General features: G+C 39.3%; 1 long non-coding RNA gene across 1 annotated transcript; it reads left to right on the top strand.

Annotated features, from left to right (window-relative positions):
* The first annotated feature begins 5904 nt into the window (after positions 1–5904).
* On the top strand, positions 5905–6320 carry LOC310723324. The gene is made up of 2 exons (XR_014532633.1): positions 5905–5936; positions 6199–6320. It is a non-coding gene; the product is annotated as an uncharacterized lncRNA (long non-coding RNA).
* The last annotated feature ends 1991 nt before the right edge of the window (positions 6321–8311 follow it).

Raw genomic sequence — 8311 nt, 5'->3', positions numbered from 1 at the left:
AAAGTAAATATATATTATAATGCCATAGATTATTATTATTATCATCATCATCATTATTAATGTTATTATTATTATTAATATTATTATCATTTATATTCTTATTATTATTTATATTATTATTTATATTATTATTATTATTATTATTATTGCTTGCGTTTTTTATTATCAAATTATATTTGTGTTTATGAATCTGTAATGCATGGTGATGATCTTCCTTTTTTAATGAATATGAATTGTTCTAGAGGTTGATGGTGTATGTGATATAGATTTCCCTGAGAGAGCTGAACATCAGCAGAACGTCTCTCTCTCCTCTCACTGTGTCTGTTTTAATATCAGCTCTGTCTCAATGCTTCTGATTAGCACATTGCAGTAATTAACACAGATTATCACGCACTGTGTGTGTGTGTGTGTGTGTGTGTGTGTGTGTGTGTGTGTGTGTGTGTGTGGTAATGAACACAGATTCATTGTTTTTTTAAATGCTGCTTATCGGAGGTTAATTACTCTTACTGTTCTAATTGTGATGTTCATAATTTATAAATAATAATGATTATTTCAGAGTGGATTAAATCTACGTCTGCGCTCACAAACCGAGCCCTGAGATTCCAATCAATTCATCAAATAACGTCAAAATAGTAATAAAGTGACTTAATCTAAATTCTAAATTCTAAAGATTTATAGATTTATATCTGTTTATTATTATTATTATTACCTGTCATTCCACCCACATCCCCCACCCCTGTTCCTACCCTGTGTCCTCACCTTGTAAGTGTTTTATATGAAAAGGTTCTGTTTTGCAGTAACACAATAGAAAAAGAGCATCTGTTTATCCCCCTGCTCAGGTTTGTTCTGTAGATTGGATTGAGGTCTGTCTCAGCCTGTGGTTTCTCTTACTGTGGATTCATTCCTGTTTTCTGAACATTGTGTGTATCTTCATTCCACATACAAATTATTCAGGGGTCATGTTTCTGGAGTGAACCCATGAGGTTTGGACTGGACATCAGATCACTTCCTGTATTTATTAACCACATGGAACAAACCTCCACATGGAGTCTGGGTCGAAACCCAAACCAAGTTACAGCTCATCTTTATGATGGTACCTTATTTTTAATTTTCTTCTATTCTTCTCTCTTTCTCCTTCTCTTTCCTGAGTGATGAGGATGAATGACACATACACAGGAGATGGGACTCTGCCTTTAAACTGCACCACACTCTGAGAACGCTGCAGTTTTATTGAATTACAGTTAATTATTCATGACATCAACAAGCTTTATTTCAGGAGTGTGATACACGAGTCAGACTCCTCCTTCATCATCAATGTTCCACTGCAGAAACGGCTCTACATCTTCATCTTCATCTTCACCTTCGTCTGTACCGTTTACAGGGGGGAGGGGGGTGTTGGAGAGAGGGATGGAGGCAAATGAGAAGGGAAAGTGATACACTGTACCAGTGATGAACACACCACAGTGTCAGCAGGACAGCATGATGGACAGGAGACTAATGTGTAAGACATGAACGCTCGTTAATATTTTACCATCCTGAAACCGAAGCGCTCGCACGAAACCGCAGACTGCATGAGTGAAGGATTTCTGCTCAGTAGAATGGTGGATTTTTATCTTTTCTTTGTTAGTAAAAATCGATGACACAGAAAGTGTAGAGACGTCCTCAGGTGTGTCTCTCACTCACAGTCGAGAACTTAAATCCAGGTCTGAGGCCAGGTAGGTTTGTACCCACCATGAATTATGACTGAAGCCTGTGTGTGTTCAGGTGTTGAGGTGTGAGTTGATGTGTAGTAGGTGTGTGTTAGAGGTACAGTGAGGAAAATAAGTATTTGAACACACTGCTATTTTGCAAGTTCTCCCACTTAGAAATCATGGAGGGTCTGAAATTGTCATCGTAGGTGCATGTCCACTGTGAGAGACATAATCTAAAAAAAATCCAGAAATCACAATGTATGATTTTGTAACTATTTATTTGTATGATACAGCTGCAAATAAGTATTTGAACACCTGAGAAAGTCAATGTTAATATTTGGTACAGGAGCCTTTGTTTGCAATTACAGAGGTCAAACGTTTCCTGTAGTTTTTCACCAGGTTTGCACACACTGCAGGAGGGATTTTGGCCCACTCCTCCACACAGATCTTCTCTAGGAGTTTGAGCTCCCTCCAAAGATTCTCTATTGGGTTTAGGTCTGGAGACTGGCTAGGCCACGCCAGAACCTTGATATTAATTTATTTATTTATTTTTTTGTTTTGTATTGCGCATTTAACAATGAACATTGTCTCAAAGCAGCTTTACACAGATAAAGTGGAGATTAAACGTAAATATGTTCTTTGTAAGTATGTTTGTCCCTGATGAGCAACTGTGGCAAGGAAAAACTCCCCGAGATGGCATAAGGAAGAAACCTTGAGAGGAACCAGACTCAAGAGGGAACCCATCCTCATCTGGGTTGCACCGAATGTCCATTTATAGCAGATATACAATGTTGCGGGGTGCAGTGATGATGATCAGAAGCAAACTGCACTCCCGAGTCAGTGCAGCAGACCGCCGACAGAGAGAGAGAGAGAGAGAGAGAGAGAGAGTGAGAGAGAGAGAAGAGGGTGACAGGAAGAGAAGGATATGGATTATTAAGTGTACCTATTGTTGCATGAGAGTTAAAGTCACTGTGCAGTTTGGACTCCAGCAAGACTCGCTATGGCAGCATAACTAAAAAGGAGAACCAGAAGGCAACACAGACATGAGGGATCTCTGGGATAAGAGACGACCCACCACACCACCATCAACAAACCTGAGTGAACACGTGAATGTGAGGGGACGACAACATACAAATATCCCAGTTCACCAAACACTCTATATCCATGTTCCCTCCAGATCTGAGCCTTTACCTGAGAAAAAATCTACTGATTAAAGGCTTGACTGAATAAATATGTGTTCAGCCTCGACTTGAACACTGAGACTGTGTCTGAGTCCCGAACACTGGTTGGAAGGCTGTTCCATAACTGTGGGGTTTATAAGAGAAAGATCTGCCCCATGCTGTAGTCTTCATTATTTGAGGAACCAACAGATAGTCTGCACCTTTTGATCTAAGTAGGCGTGGAGGATCATGCTGGTACAGAAGTTCACTCAGATACTGCGGCGTGAGAGCGTTAAGTGCTTTATACGTCAGTAGTAGTATTTTATAATCAGTGTGAGATGTAACTGGGAGCAGTGTAGATGATTAAAACAGGGCTGATGTGCTCATATTTTCTAGATCTAGTGAGGACTCTTGCTGCTGCATTCTGAACTAACTGAAGCTTATTTCTGCACTTACTCCAACACCCAGACAGTAAAGCGTTACAGTAGTCTAATCTAGATGTTACAAATGCATCAACTAGTTTTTCTGCATCCTGTAACGACATCATATTTCTAATTTTAGCAATATTTCTAAGGTGAAAGAAGGAGATCCTGGTGATATTATTCATGTGAGACTCAAAGAAAAGACTCGGGTCAATACTCACACAAGGTCTTTGACAGCTGTACACACTGAGACAGAAACACCATCCAGAGATGCTACAGAATCTGAAAGTTTACTTCTAGCTGCATGTGGTCCTAGTAAAAGTACTTCCGTCTTATCTGAGTTTAGCAGAAGAAAGTTATCAAGCATCCACTGTCTAATGTCCTTTACACACTCCTCAACATTGTTAAGCTGATCTCTCTCATCTGGCTTTGCTGAAATATACAGCTGTGTATCATCAGCATAGCAATGGAAGCGAATCCCATGTTTATGAATGATTTCACCAAGAGGCAGCAGATATAAAGAAAAAAACAGTGGGCCTAAGACAGATCCTTGAGGAACACCAAACTTTACCTCAGAGAGTGTGGAGAACTCACCATTTACATCAACAAACTGATAGCGATTAGTCAAATAAGACCTGAGCCAAGAGAGAGCTGTTCCCTTTATTCCAACAACGTTCTCAAGTCTAGCAAGTAGTATAGTGTGATCAATGGTGTGAAAAGGTAATTTACCACCTTAACTAGCGCCGTCTCTGTGCTATGATGAGGCCGAAATCCTGACTGATACATTTCATAAATATTATTCATAAGTAGGTGTGAGCAGAACTGCTGTGCTACAACCTTTTCTAAAATTTTGGCTATGAAGGGGAGATTTGATATTGGTCTGTAGTTGGACAGCTGACATGGGTCAAGGTCAGGTTTCTTAATTAGGGGGTGGATAACTGCCAGTTTGAAGGATTTAGGTACATAACCAGTGCTAATGGAAGAGTTAATTATTTTTAAAACAGGTTCAATTCCCTCTGGAATGATCTGTTTAAAGAAACTTGTAGGTGAGGGATCGAGAATGCAGGTTGATGATTTTGATGAGGAAATTAATGAAATTAAGTCATTCTCGTGAATAGGAGTAAAACTTTGTAATTGATTGTCTGTTATAATTACACTGCTGTCTACAGGGTTACTTGTAAAATAATTTGGATTTATATTAACCGTCTGGATTTTTTGCCTGATGTTTTCAATTTTATTATTAAAAAAGTTGATGAAATCATTAGTACCTAATGATGATGTGCATGTGAGTGCAGTGCTTTTATTCCCTGTTAATTTTGCTGCTGTACAGAATAAAAATCTAGGATTCTGCTTGTTATTTTCTATGAGGGTGGAGAAATATGCTGATCTAGCAGCACTAAGAGATTTTCTATAAATTAGGAGGCTCCCCTTCCATGCTATTTGAAATACTGTTAATTTTGTTTGACGCCATTTACGTTCTAATTTTCGAGTGGTCTGTTTTAAGGTGTGTGTATGATCATTATACCACTGTGCTAATTTTTTCTCCCTGATTATTTTGGTCTTAAGGGGAGCTCCATCATCTAGAGTGTAACGTAATGTTGTTTCTAGATGTTCAGCGGCCCAGTCGAGCTCTGCGGGGTCAGACAGAGATCTATCTAATATCGTAATTTCTGGAAGATTGTTAATAAAACGCGCTGCTGTAGCTGACGTGAAAGTACGCTTAACACGATAACGTGGTGAAGTAGTAATGCAATGACTGAGGCAAATTTTAAACGAGATGAGATAATGGTCTGAAATAGCTTTAGACTGTGGAATTATGAGTTTTTTATAAGTTTTTTATTTTTAATCCAAATGTTAACAACAAATCGAGAGTGTGTCACCACTATGAGTGGGTCCTATAACATTCTGATTAATTCCAAATGAATCTAGAATGGACACAACTGCTGCTCTTAAGGAGTCTTCCTGATTATCAAAATGAATGTTAAAGTCACCAACAATTAAAGCTTTGTGTAAAAAAGGAGCTAAATTTGTGATGAAATCTGCAAATTCTATCAGAAAATCAGAGTCGGGCCCCTGGGGGTCTATAAATAATAATTAGTGGAATTGACTGACTGGACCTGCTTTCGGACACTGAATATTTTATGTTGGTGTAAAAAACTTCAAATGTTTTACATTTGTGTTTAGTCTTTTGTGTGACGTTTAGATTATTATTATAAATAGCTGTGACTCCGCCTCCTCTGCCATTTAGACGGGGTTGGTGTATGTAACTATACCCAGGAGGACTCGCTTCATTTAATGCTACATATTCATTCAGTTTAAACCACGTTTATGTCAAACACATTATATTAAACTCCTGGTGGGTAATAATTTCGTTTATAGTAACCCCTTTGGCGTGAGAGATCTAATATTCAACAATCCTATTTTTAGATCAGAGGTGCTGGTGTAACAAAGAAAATGGATTTATTTTGAATGGTGCCAAAATACTTTACTGTGAAATAGTTCATTATACAGTATATATATATTTTCTGTGTAATTCATTTGTCTTTATATTATACCTGAGTAGAGGGGAATTAGCGACACCTATAGGTGAAGTAAGAAAAGAATAAAACGCAAGTTGCATCGGCCATTTTCTCTCAGTTCCACCTGAACTGTTGAGGTAAACGGTAAGCAACAAATGTCCTCTCCGGTAATATTCATACACATGCTGTTAATAAACTTTTTATTTATTTTACAAACGATATGATTTCACTAAAGTGATTTTTGACATCTTGAAGTAGTTTATTTTTTTTAGCTCATAATTAAGTAGCAGGTGTTTCACACGTGTTCCACACGTGTGCGGGCGCGCTATACGTGTGTGTAATTTGTGTTATCCCTTTTTTATTTTTGTGTACTCATTTTGTTTCCCTTAATTGTATTATTTAACAGTTTTGTGACCGGATGAGCTGTGTAACTATGCAACCTGCGTGTCTTTTTTATTTTACCCTCAGTAAAACACAACGCATGGATGAACTCTAAAATGGTGTGAAGGTGGTCTTTTTTCGGGCGAATCTGACATTAGAACCAAGAGGGATTACAATGGTGCCGTGATTCCCGCTCGTGGTCCACGTGGCGCTGATCAATGAGGAACTGACGTTGCAGGATTCGTCTGGACGGTCGGACCGTGGTTGCCAGATTCTCCGGTTATAGACTCTTTCCTTATTTTTTTTGACTTCACAATATAGCCGATGGACATCGGATAGGTTGTTATAATTGAAAATCTTGTTTCTGCTTAATATAAATTGTTGTTTTTGTTTAACTTAGTGTTTTATTTGTAAACCTTTTTGTGGATATCATCATAGATGGCTGAGGGTGGCACAGATACTCCCTTGTTTGGGGCTGGGCGGGGAAAATATCGGATGCAGTTTTCTGATACTAAGATAGGGTTAGGTGGTGTTAAGTATGAGCCCAATACTTGTGCATCAGGGGAAGGTTATGATATTAATCAGACTTTCCCTATCACATCTACTCCTAAACCCTGTGTAGCGAAGGCATCTAGCGGGCATGACACCAGTGAATTTGGTGCCTTGGTTGAAGAATTGGGTCGGAAGATTGGTGATTCAGTAACCGCCAGACTTTTATCGGGAGGTGGATTTGTTAGGACTTCTAGTGATAATAGCTCTGCAGGTTCTCAGTGTGCTACCCTTGATCTGTCACAGTTAAATGTTGTTTTGAAATCTGATGAGAAAGAACCACCTGTATTTAGGGGGGATGGTTCGGGGAAATGTAACGTTCAGGAGTGGGTTGATATGATGCAGCGCTATTTACGGAAGAGAAACATCAACGTCGCTGAACAAGCTGACGAGATAATCAGTAATCTCATGGGTAGGGCGAAAGACATAGTGAAGGTAGCTTTGCGTAGTAACTCTACATTGGACAGCAAACATCACCCAGAAATAATCTATAGTATACTTAAGCAACACTTCAGCGAGGTGTCCTATTCTAGTATGCCACTTGCTGATTTTTATAGCACACAACCTAAACATGGTGGGAATGCTGTGGATTACTGGCTTCGTTTAAACAAGTCAGCGGATATTGCCAATGAGTGTCTTGGAGCTCAAGGGAGGAAAATGGACAATCTGAATTCTGAGGTTGCAATGATGTTTGTGAGGAATTGTCCAGATACTGAACTGGCACGCGTTTTCAAAGTGCGCCCGTTAGAAAGCTGGACGGCAAAGTATGTCCAGGAGCTTTTGGACAGTTTTCAGCGTGAACAAAAGTCCAGAGTAAGCGCTAACGTGTATTCCGCTTGTCAAAATGCTCATATATCCTTACAGAAATGTGAAAACGTTGATATTGGTCCCGAGGCTGTACTTTCATGCTTTAAACAGGAAACCAGTTGACCTGATGAACCTAAACCTGAAGCGGTAAATCAGTCTGGTTTGAATAGAATGGCCGATATGCTAGCACAGCTTCTTGAGGTTTTAAAGAATAAGGAAGAGAATAAGCCTGCGTATGTGTGATTTGGGAAAACACGTGGGAAAAAGGGATGTAGCATTTGCAACGACACAACACATACCACTATTGACCATTGTAGATCTGATCACTTGTGTTTTAAATGTCATGCTGCTGGTCATTCAAAACGCGACTGTACAAAACAGGCTTCTACTTTGCGTCCTGTCTCAGGTACATTTAGTGATCAGGGAAACTGAGTCACCTGCATTCGGAGAGGGGGAGTGCGGGTGATTCTGAAAATTCCCTCAATGTTGATACTGACTTCGAGGCCTTGTTTCTTTCCATAAAGAACGTTTGTCCTGATTCGCAGAGAGATGTTTTTCAGAATACACAACGAGTTGCATGTTTCTACACACCTGTTGTTCTTAACGACTCGGTTACTGTCAAAGCAATGTTGGACACCGGCTCAATGGCCTGTACCTTGAGTGATTCAGTTTTCAGTAAGTTAAGAGAACATGGTGTTTTGGATGCAGTTAATGAGGAGGACACAGATGTTGTTTTGATTGGTTGTGGTGGCAAACGGGTGTTCCCAAGAAGTATGCTTGAA

This window comes from Silurus aristotelis, assembly GCF_946808225.1.
Source record: "Silurus aristotelis genome assembly, chromosome: 3".
Taxonomy (NCBI): domain Eukaryota; kingdom Metazoa; phylum Chordata; class Actinopteri; order Siluriformes; family Siluridae; genus Silurus; species Silurus aristotelis.
The sequence above is the reverse complement of the archived record's forward strand: the minus strand, read 5'-3'. Positions and strand labels throughout refer to the sequence as shown.